Below are 9,306 nucleotides of genomic sequence, written 5' to 3' on the forward strand. Positions count from 1 at the left end.
AAAATCCTCTTTCCATTTTCTTCTTTATTAATATAAGCCCTGTAAATATGCATGATAAGGTATGGTGTTTTGATACATGTATATATAGGGGAATTTGAACTCAGGTTATTAATATATCTACCACCTTAAATGTATATCATTTATTTATGGTAAATACATCTAAATCCTATCTCTCAGTTATTTTAAGATAAGTAATGTATTGTTTTAAAATTATCCTTTCCTGCTATGTATTCGTGTATTCTCTCATTAAAATCTATAATACCACAACAGAGATATCTCTACCCACTTCTTTTTTAAAATTTTCATGGTCACAATATTTGAAATGCTGCCCGTGTCTCTATTCAAGAAGGCACCCACATTCAGCCGTTTATCCCCACCTTTGAAATCTGGGAGAGGATTTTCATTATTCTAAATTAGAACTAGTAACTTCTATGTTTCTGATTGCCCTTCTAAAATGGCACGTCATGGTGACACATGGCCTTTGTTAAACAAACTAACATTCAACCTTTGCAACTGCAATCATGGAGACAATTTGTGACTCTACGCAACCCTGTTTTCTTTTGCCATGACGCCTATTTGTGTGTATTTAATTTAGAAGCCAAAGATCATAACAGCCTCTACTTTACACAAGAACTCTCTGGTTTTTTTTTTTTTTTTTCCCCTGAGAGAGGGTTTCTCCGTGTAATAGCTTTGGTTGTCCTGGAACTTGGCTTATAGACCAGGCTAGGCTTGAATTCATAGAGATCTGTCTGCCTCTGCCTCCTGAGTACTGGGATTAAAGGAGTGTACCGCCATTACCCAGCCAATAATTTCAGGTTAATTTTTAAAAAGATCTAATTTAATTTAATTTAGAAAATCTGTTACATTCTAGAATTCGAAGGAGCTAACCTTTCCAAAAAGCAAGCTGTAAGTAATAATTTTGGACGTTAAGCTATTTCTGAGTATAGTTGACTTTCACTGATTAACCAAAACAGTTTGGACATCTGCTTTGTTGTGGGGTCTCAAGGAGAGCCATGGTCTTGATTGACAAATGTCTCAGATGATATGCCTTTTCTTTTCCCAGTCTCCTTTGCAATTAGGTTGAAACCCGTTTCATTCAGCCCATGAATGCCATGCAGAAATACCTCGCTTCACTTTTTTTTGCAAGGACATGTAAGAAGAGAGGGTGAGCCACCCCCATCTGCTGTTCAAGAGCCTAGAAGCTGTAGGTATAAAATAGAACGGGATGAGTCATATGAAACAGAAACACAGTTCTAACTGAGTTGAGCCACTGGGATTTGGGGTTGGGTACTTCCAGCACTAATGATTCTGACTTAGGCAGCAGGCGCTAGATCTAGATGCTATGAAATGATCGGAGAAATTGGGTTCATTATCTAGAAGAGGAAATCACAAATCTTTGAATTAAAACCCATGGGGGGGGACTTAGAGGAAAATAAATCACATTTCTGGAAATTACGATGGTGTAAACTAAGCTTCAGGGTAAAGGGCACACAGATCAATGTTTTTATCAAGTTCGTCAAATGCTTCTAGATCATTTCATTCAATCCCAAACTTGTGTTGCTTATCATCAAAGTGTTTTCTGAGATGGTGAAATAGAAGATCAAAAGGAATCAGAGGTTTGAGAGTGATTGGGGGGCAGGGGGCAAACTCTGACCTCTTAGGCTAAATCTAGACTCCTGGTTTGTTTTATTGAGATACAGCCAAGCTTGGTTACTTACTTATTGCCTAAGGCTGTTTTCCCCACACAGGCAGAGCTGCAACCAGTGACCTCAAGTGTCACAAAGCCTACTAATATATTTTAGGTCTGGCTCTTAGGAGAAAATATTTTGGCTTATAGTCTTCTCAGCTCACCTCGCCTCCCAATCCCCCTTTCAGGAGTAGACACCAGTAGTCAGTTTAACTCTGCTCCTTAGTGGTTGACTCAAACTCAGCAGTGCTGTTGCTGTGGATGAGTTGTAGAAGTCATTGCATTTCCTAGGTCAGCTGCCAATGAGAGCACTTCCATGTTCTGTGAACAAAGTCCAACAGGTTCTCGGCTTTTCTTTCAGGCTGTCAAAGCCAGCACACACAGAGCCTACATAGCATCCCTGTCCTAGTGGTATCTAGAAAGAGCTGGAGACGTTTGCAAGAACAGAGATTATGACTTCCAGATACATGAGCTCTTCTGAAGTTCTTTCACTTCAAAAGGAAATGATCAAATATGCTAATAATTAGTGTCACCGAGACATAGTCAAGATAGTACTGTATAAGTCCGCATTGGATTCTGATCAATTTATATCAAAAGCTTGGTGCCACATAAAAATTTTAAAATAACCTATATTTAAACATATGCACATCTAGATGTGTATATTTAAACACACATCTAAATATAAAATTTAAAGCTGTTAGATCCAGGAAATTCAAGTGTTAAGGGGAATTCTGGGGGATGGCTAATAAGACTGGCTCCAAGAGCAGACATGAGTGGCAGATACTTCAGCTTAAAGCAGTGCGTCTCCATCTTCTTAATGCTGATACCCTTTAAAACTGTTCCTCCTTTTGTGGTGACCTCCTCAGCCACAGGATTACATATGCTAATTCATAACTATATTGTTGTCACTTTATGAATTATAGTGTAAGTATATGACATGTAGGTGGTCTTAGGTGACCCCTGTGAGCTTGGAGACTCCTGCTGAAGAGAGGAAGAAAGAGTTGTAGAAGCCAGAGGGGTCTAGGATACCAGAGGAACACAGTCATAGAACCAACTCAGAGGGGCTCACAGAGACTGAAGTGACAATCACAGAGCCTGCACAGGTCTGTGCTAGGTCTTCTGTCTATATGTTGCAGTTGTGTAGCTTGGTATTTTTGTTGGACTACTAACAGTGAGAGTAGAGGGTGTCTCTGACTCTTTTGCTTACACTTGGGAACTCTTTCCTCCTAATGGGTTGCCTAGCCCAGCCTTGATGCCTAGTCTTATTGCATCTTGTTATGCATTTTTTGATCCATATCTCTGGGAATCCTGCTCTTTTCTGAGAGGAACCTGAGGAGTGGATCCAAGGGAGAGAGAAGTGGGTGAGAACTGGGAAGAGTGGAGGGAGGGGAAACTGGGGTAGGGATGTAGTGTGTAAGAGAAGAGTAAATTGAAGAAAGAAAAAGAAAGAAAGAAAGAAAGAAAGAAAGAAAGAAAGGAAGGAAGAAAGAAAGAAAGAAAGGAGAGAGAGAGAGGGAGAGAGGGAGGGAGTGAGGAAGGGAGGGGAGGGAAGGAGGGAGGGAAGGAAGGAAGGAAGGAAGGAAGAAAGACAGACAGACAGACAGGCAGACAACATCTTTTGACCCACCTCCCTATGGGAGTCTTGACACACAGGTTAAGAACCTCTGGCTTAAAGAAGTCTGTGACATTTCTCTTCTTTCTCCTTTCATTGTCCCAACGATGTAATCTTTAAAGATTACCAGCCAGAAACCTAGCAAATGACAGCAAAGACACCAAGTATGCTTGTTTCCAAGCGAACAACAGGGGTAAATGTCCAGGGCCCAAAACGCTAGTATTTCTCAGTGAAGAAAGGAGGAGTGAGCCCAGGCTACCTCACAAAGGCCCACCTGGATCTCTGAGAACCTCTTTGGCAATTGGATCAGGTCCACTGCAGAGCAGCTGCTGAGGTCGGGAGTGGAAGCCATTGATTGCTACGGCAGCAGGAGATTGGATGCAAGAAGTTCTTTCACCCTTTGGAAAGAAAAGCTTAGCATCCCTCCATCCCCCACTCATTTAATTTATATAAGTTCTTGGAGTCAGAAAAGAAAGAAAAACCAAAGCAGAACGCAATTTCATTACAATCTTAATGGGAATAATTGGTAACATGTGTACCTCATTTGGCATATGCAGTCTTCATTCCCTTCTTGTTGGTTAATTGAGACTGGCAGTCCCAATTGAACAGCTCCTAGTAGCATGTAATGGCTAATTGTGAGCAGGTTAGAAGCAGTCTTTGTCTTTGAAAAGGCCTCTTAACTTTCCAGGGCATGTCTGCTTTGGATTGAAGTTGTAACCCGGTATTGAATGATTGAAATTCAAGAAAATCCTTTAATATTACGGTTCAAATAAGTGAACTCATACTTTATGCCGTATGTTTAGCAGGTGACTGAAACCATGTGCTCTTTAGTCGAGTTACTAGAGAATTACGTGTAAGGGGTTTAAATATGGATGTAAGCAGCTTTATAGCTAGGGGCAAAGTGTATTGTGGTTAATACAGAAGGCTAGAATAAGAATTATATTCATTTGGGTGACTTCTAGTTGAATTCAGTTATCCTTTATGTTTATAACTCCCTAGATTCACAGCCAAACATCCATTGACTTGCTCAGTTACTATTAACAAATGGCTAGTGTCTGAAAAGGCTTTGCCTACTGGTATGTGTGTGTGTGTGTGTGTGTGTGTGTGTGTGTATGTGTGTGTGTGTATGTGTGTGTGTGTTTGTGTGTCTGTGTGTGTGTGTGTGTCAATGTATATGAGTGTATACATGAGGACATGTATTCTTTGATGGTACCATCAGTCCTATGACCCTAAGACACATTTCTAAGCATTGTGCAAGGAAGCACACTCAATAATATATGGTTTATGGCTCAGCTGGTAAGGTGCTCACCATGGAAGCAAAGCAACCTGGGTTTGCTAGAACCTAGAACCCATGTGAGAACATGCTGGGTGTGCTGGAGAACGCCTGCAATCCTACCACTGGGGAGGCAGAGATAAGCAGACTCTTGGGGTTTTCAAAATCGGCCTAGGCTAAACCACAAACTACAGGCCCAGGAGAGGCCCCATCAAACAAAGACAGATTTAAAAAAAAAACCATGGTGGACAGAGTCTGAGGAACAACACCTGATGTTGTCCTCTGTCTTCCACATGCACACACGCACACACGAGTACACAACCACACATACACATCTGTATATGTGTGTACCTAACATGTGAACATGCACACACAAACAGACACAGACTGTGCAATATGGTGGCTGGATATTTATCACTTCTTATCAGCAGAAAAGAGAACGATGTTGTTGAGACTCTTGCCCTCTTGGTGAGCGTTTCTGTACCAAACACACTGAGATAAGGCTCTGTTCTCCTTTCCTTTATCCCCAGCCAAGGTGAGAATTTATGCAATTGATCATGGCACTCTGAGAACATGCATAGATGAAGACTGGCCTGAATGAAGGAGAAGATGACACAGCTCACATCAGGCTACAGATCTAACTTTCTTTGTCATCTTTTATCTTGAATCACTGTCAGCGCAGCACTGAGAGGGGCGAGCCAGCCTTGGCGGCTTCTCAGCATTCATGAACCAGTCTTTGGATAGCACTTCCATTCCTGCCTTCAACGTCCTGCTCGCCTCTCTGTATCTTTTACTTTTGGAGACTCTTTTATGACACAGGTAGGGTGGCATTTAAAGGGACACATTTCCTAATGAGGACAGGGGAATAGAATTAAGAATCAGATGATAGTTTTCTGCCCTGTTTTATTTACTTACTTACTTACTTATTTTTATGACAGGGTTTCTCTATGTAGTCCTGGCTGTTCTAGAACTCACTCTGCAGATCAGGCTAATCAGTGCTACCTGCCTCTGTCTCTCCAGAGTGCTGGGATTAAAGGCATACACCACCACTGCTCAGCTCTTCTGCCTTTATTCTTAATCTTTTCTTTCACATTTGCAGATACAAGGAAACACAGAGCAGTCTTCACTGGGAAGACAAATCCTGTTGTGAAAAATAGGGATTTAAAAATCTCCTTTGTTTACTCAAGATATATATATTTACTTCTCTTTCATATAAAATATGACTATATGGTGGCTTTTCAGCCATTTGGAACATGGTTGCCTTTAACTTTTTTATAAGAATTATTATTTTTTGACATAGGTGTCTCATGTAGCTCAGGTTAGCCTGGAACTCACTCTGTATTGAGGCTGGTCTTGAACTCCCAATTCTCCTGCCTCTATTATCAAGGGTATTATTATAAGGGTGTAGCATGATGCCCAGTTCTAAGTTTTCATTTTTGGTGAACCTTTGTACTGATAGGCAGAGCTCTAGCTCTAAGGAAAAATGAGAGGAATATGCAGGTGGGGTTCATATCCTCCCTTCAAGAAGTCTACCTCTTGTCTGCTTATATGATGCTGGCCACTCTGGGTTTCAGGAGAGCCTGAGGTAGGACTCTAATTTGGGCAGCTGAGTATTCGGCTAAATTTTTGAGTCCTAATAAGGAAGGAGAAGGGGGAAAGACATTTAGAATCACTCAACAGTCTATATGAGATTCCATTCAGGTGAAAACATACCTGGACCTTCTTCCCATACTTAAAAGGGAGAATGTGATCCCTATCTGGCTGCAGGGCATGTTCTGTGTCTCTTACATCCGGGGCCCCTGTTACCCAGCATGCTTCAGTGCAGTGGCAGCATAATAACTGCCAGGGAAATTCTCCTTTGGAAAAAGAGGCAAGGCCAAGACTGTCCAGTCACTAGGCTCTGGCGGTCACCAAATCCTGTTGGAGCAGAATTAAGGAAGACCTCTGGTCCCAGGAGAGGAGAGACTCTCCTGTTCAGCATCTGGAAGCTGTTGGTGTTACCTTCAAGGAGGAGCTGTCTCCTTGCATTAGCAGTTCTGGTTACATCGAAAACAGGTCCTGGGCAAGTGCCTGCTTTCTCAGCCTTTTTTGGGCAGGTGGAAGATTTGGGTTCCAGGGATTGCCTTAGGGCTTGACTGATCACAGGCTTGGCTTGTGGATTCAGTTCTTGCCCCAAATTAATAATGTATTAAAATAAATGTAGTATATTTGTTTCTGGTTAGTGCCTCTGAGTATACAAGGCAATGGCAGTCTCTCTCTCTCTCTCTCTCTCTCTCTCTCATGTTTTAAAGCTTTGAATTTCCCTTCCTGATCCATGATCCTTGAGCTGGGCTTGCCATTCTGCCTCACTGTGTTAGCTTTCTTATTAAAGATCAGCCGACTGGGCTGCTTAGACAGTGGAGATTTATTTCCATTCAGTCCTTCTTTTCTTTTCTTTTCTTTTCTTTTCTTTTCTTTTCTTTTCTTTTCTTTTCTTTTCTTTTCTTTTCTTTTCTTTTCTTCTTTCTTTCTTTCTTTCTTTCTTTCTTTCTTTCTTTCTTTCTTTCTTTCTTTCTTTCTAGACACTTAAGATTAAGGTGCCTGCAGATTTTCTCCTGAGCCCTTGCTTCTTGGCTCGTAGAAACCAATCTCTCCCTGTGGGTTTCAAATTGTCTTCATTCTGTTTGCCTGTGACTTGGTTCCTTCTCCTTTAACACCAGTCATATTGGATGAAGGTCTACCCTGCGGCCCCATTTGAACTTAATGCATCTTTAAAAAAAAAAAAAAGAATTCCAAATCCAGTCCCTTCCTGAGGTACAGAGGTTGTAGCATCGTGTTAGCTGCCCTTCTCAGGGCCATGGTAAAACACCTAGCAAAAGCAACCTCAGGAAGGAAGAGTTTATTTTAGGAAGGAGGGGCTTGTAGTTCGAATGCATGATGTATGACTATAGATGTCATGACGGCAGGAGTGCGAGGGAGTTGGTCCCACTGCATCTGCATTTGGAAAGCAGAGGGAAAAGAATGGGATGATTCACCCACTTTCTCTTATGATACAGCCCAGGACCTGAGTCCACGGGGCAGCATCACACAGAAGCCCTGTGGTATGACTCCTAGAACTGTCCATCCTGCCACATTGACAACCAACAGTATTTATCACAGGTATGGTCATGAATGAGGATAGGCACAGTTCAACCCACAAAACTACCCTTCTGATATGCAGAGAACAGGCTTGGATAGGACCATCTCGCAGAAATGATTTTATCCAAACCTGTTCTCTGTATAAATCGTTAAGACAGAACCTAGAAGTGGAATTTTTCCCTTGCTAAATCTATGGATTCTCTCTATAAAGAGCTCAGTGTGAGAACAGGGGAAAATGAAAATGAGCAGTTCTTTTTTTCTTTTTTTCGTCCTTAAAAGTCTCCAGATGTAATACACTGCTCCAAGAACGTGGACTGCAAACCCTGGGCAGATTTTGTCCACTGCCATTTCTGCATGTTCTTAGCTGTACCTGTAGCTTCTCTTTCACCAGTCTTTACTAAGAAGGGCAAGAGCCAACCTTCTCGATTGTTGTAACATGTGACCTAGGTACAAAGGCTGGCTCAGTGTGGGGAGGTATAGCAGGAGCTAGTTTGATCACGTGTTCGAGTATAAAACAAAGGGCTCCAGATGGCTGGCCTGTTGGATGTGTACGCTTGCCACTTGATGCCCCACTCAAATGCTAGTGCTACACTTTAAGGGGGATAGGACTAACAGTTTCTTAAATTAGGAGTCTTCTTTCTGCCTCCGTGGAAAGCCCAGCTGCCGGCAAGCCAGAGCTGATATGGTGGGCCTCCGCTCCTTGTATTTGGGATACAAGATGCTTCTAACCTTCTCCTGTACCATTTTGTGGATGTGCCTTTTATTGCTATATCCCCTGTTAGTGTTGCAGGTATCACTTTCCTATTCCAAGGATCTGGGTGAATAAAAGTATCTTAGTTAGGATTTCCATTGCTCTGAAGAGACACTGTGACCAAAGCAACTCTTATAAAGGATGTTTAATTGGGGCTGGCTTATAGGTTCAGAGGTTCAGGCCAATGAAATCATAGAAGGAAGGATGGCAGTGTCCAGGCAGGCAGACATGACACTGGAGGAGGTGAGAGTTCTACATCTTGTTCTGAAGGCAGACAAGAGAAGACTGACTCCCATGTGGTTTGGAGGGTCTCTTGCCCACCCCCATACTTCCTTTTGAGAGGCCAAGCCTACTCCATCTTGGAACTGGCCTCCATCTTTTTTTTTTTTTTTTTTAGAAAGGCCTAANAACTTGACCCACAGCTAAACCCAGGCTATACCCAAGTACCAGGAAGAACCCCATGGCCTGTCCTTGGCCTGCGTTACTCCATAGCTACTTCCTAGCAACAGTAAATCAGAGATTAGTCTGGTTGTTTCAGATGTGCTTTTGGGCCGTTTGTGATCGTATACAGTCTTTTTTTTTTCAATTTTTTTTTAATTTTTAATATTTTTTATTACATATTTTCCTCAATTACATTTCCAATGCTATCCCAAAAGTCCCCCATAGCGCCCCCCACTTCCCTACCCACCCATTCCCATTCTTTTGGCCCTGGCATTCCCCTATATTGGGGCATATAAAGTTTGCAAGTCCAATGGGCCTCTCTTTCCATTGATGGCCAACTAGGCCATCTTTCGATACAAATGCAGCTAGAGACAAGAGCTCCAGGGTACTGGTTAGTTCATCATGTTGTTCCAACTATAGGGTTG

This window comes from Mus caroli, chromosome 10, assembly GCF_900094665.2.
Source record: "Mus caroli chromosome 10, CAROLI_EIJ_v1.1, whole genome shotgun sequence".
Classification (NCBI taxonomy): Eukaryota; Metazoa; Chordata; class Mammalia; order Rodentia; family Muridae; genus Mus; species Mus caroli.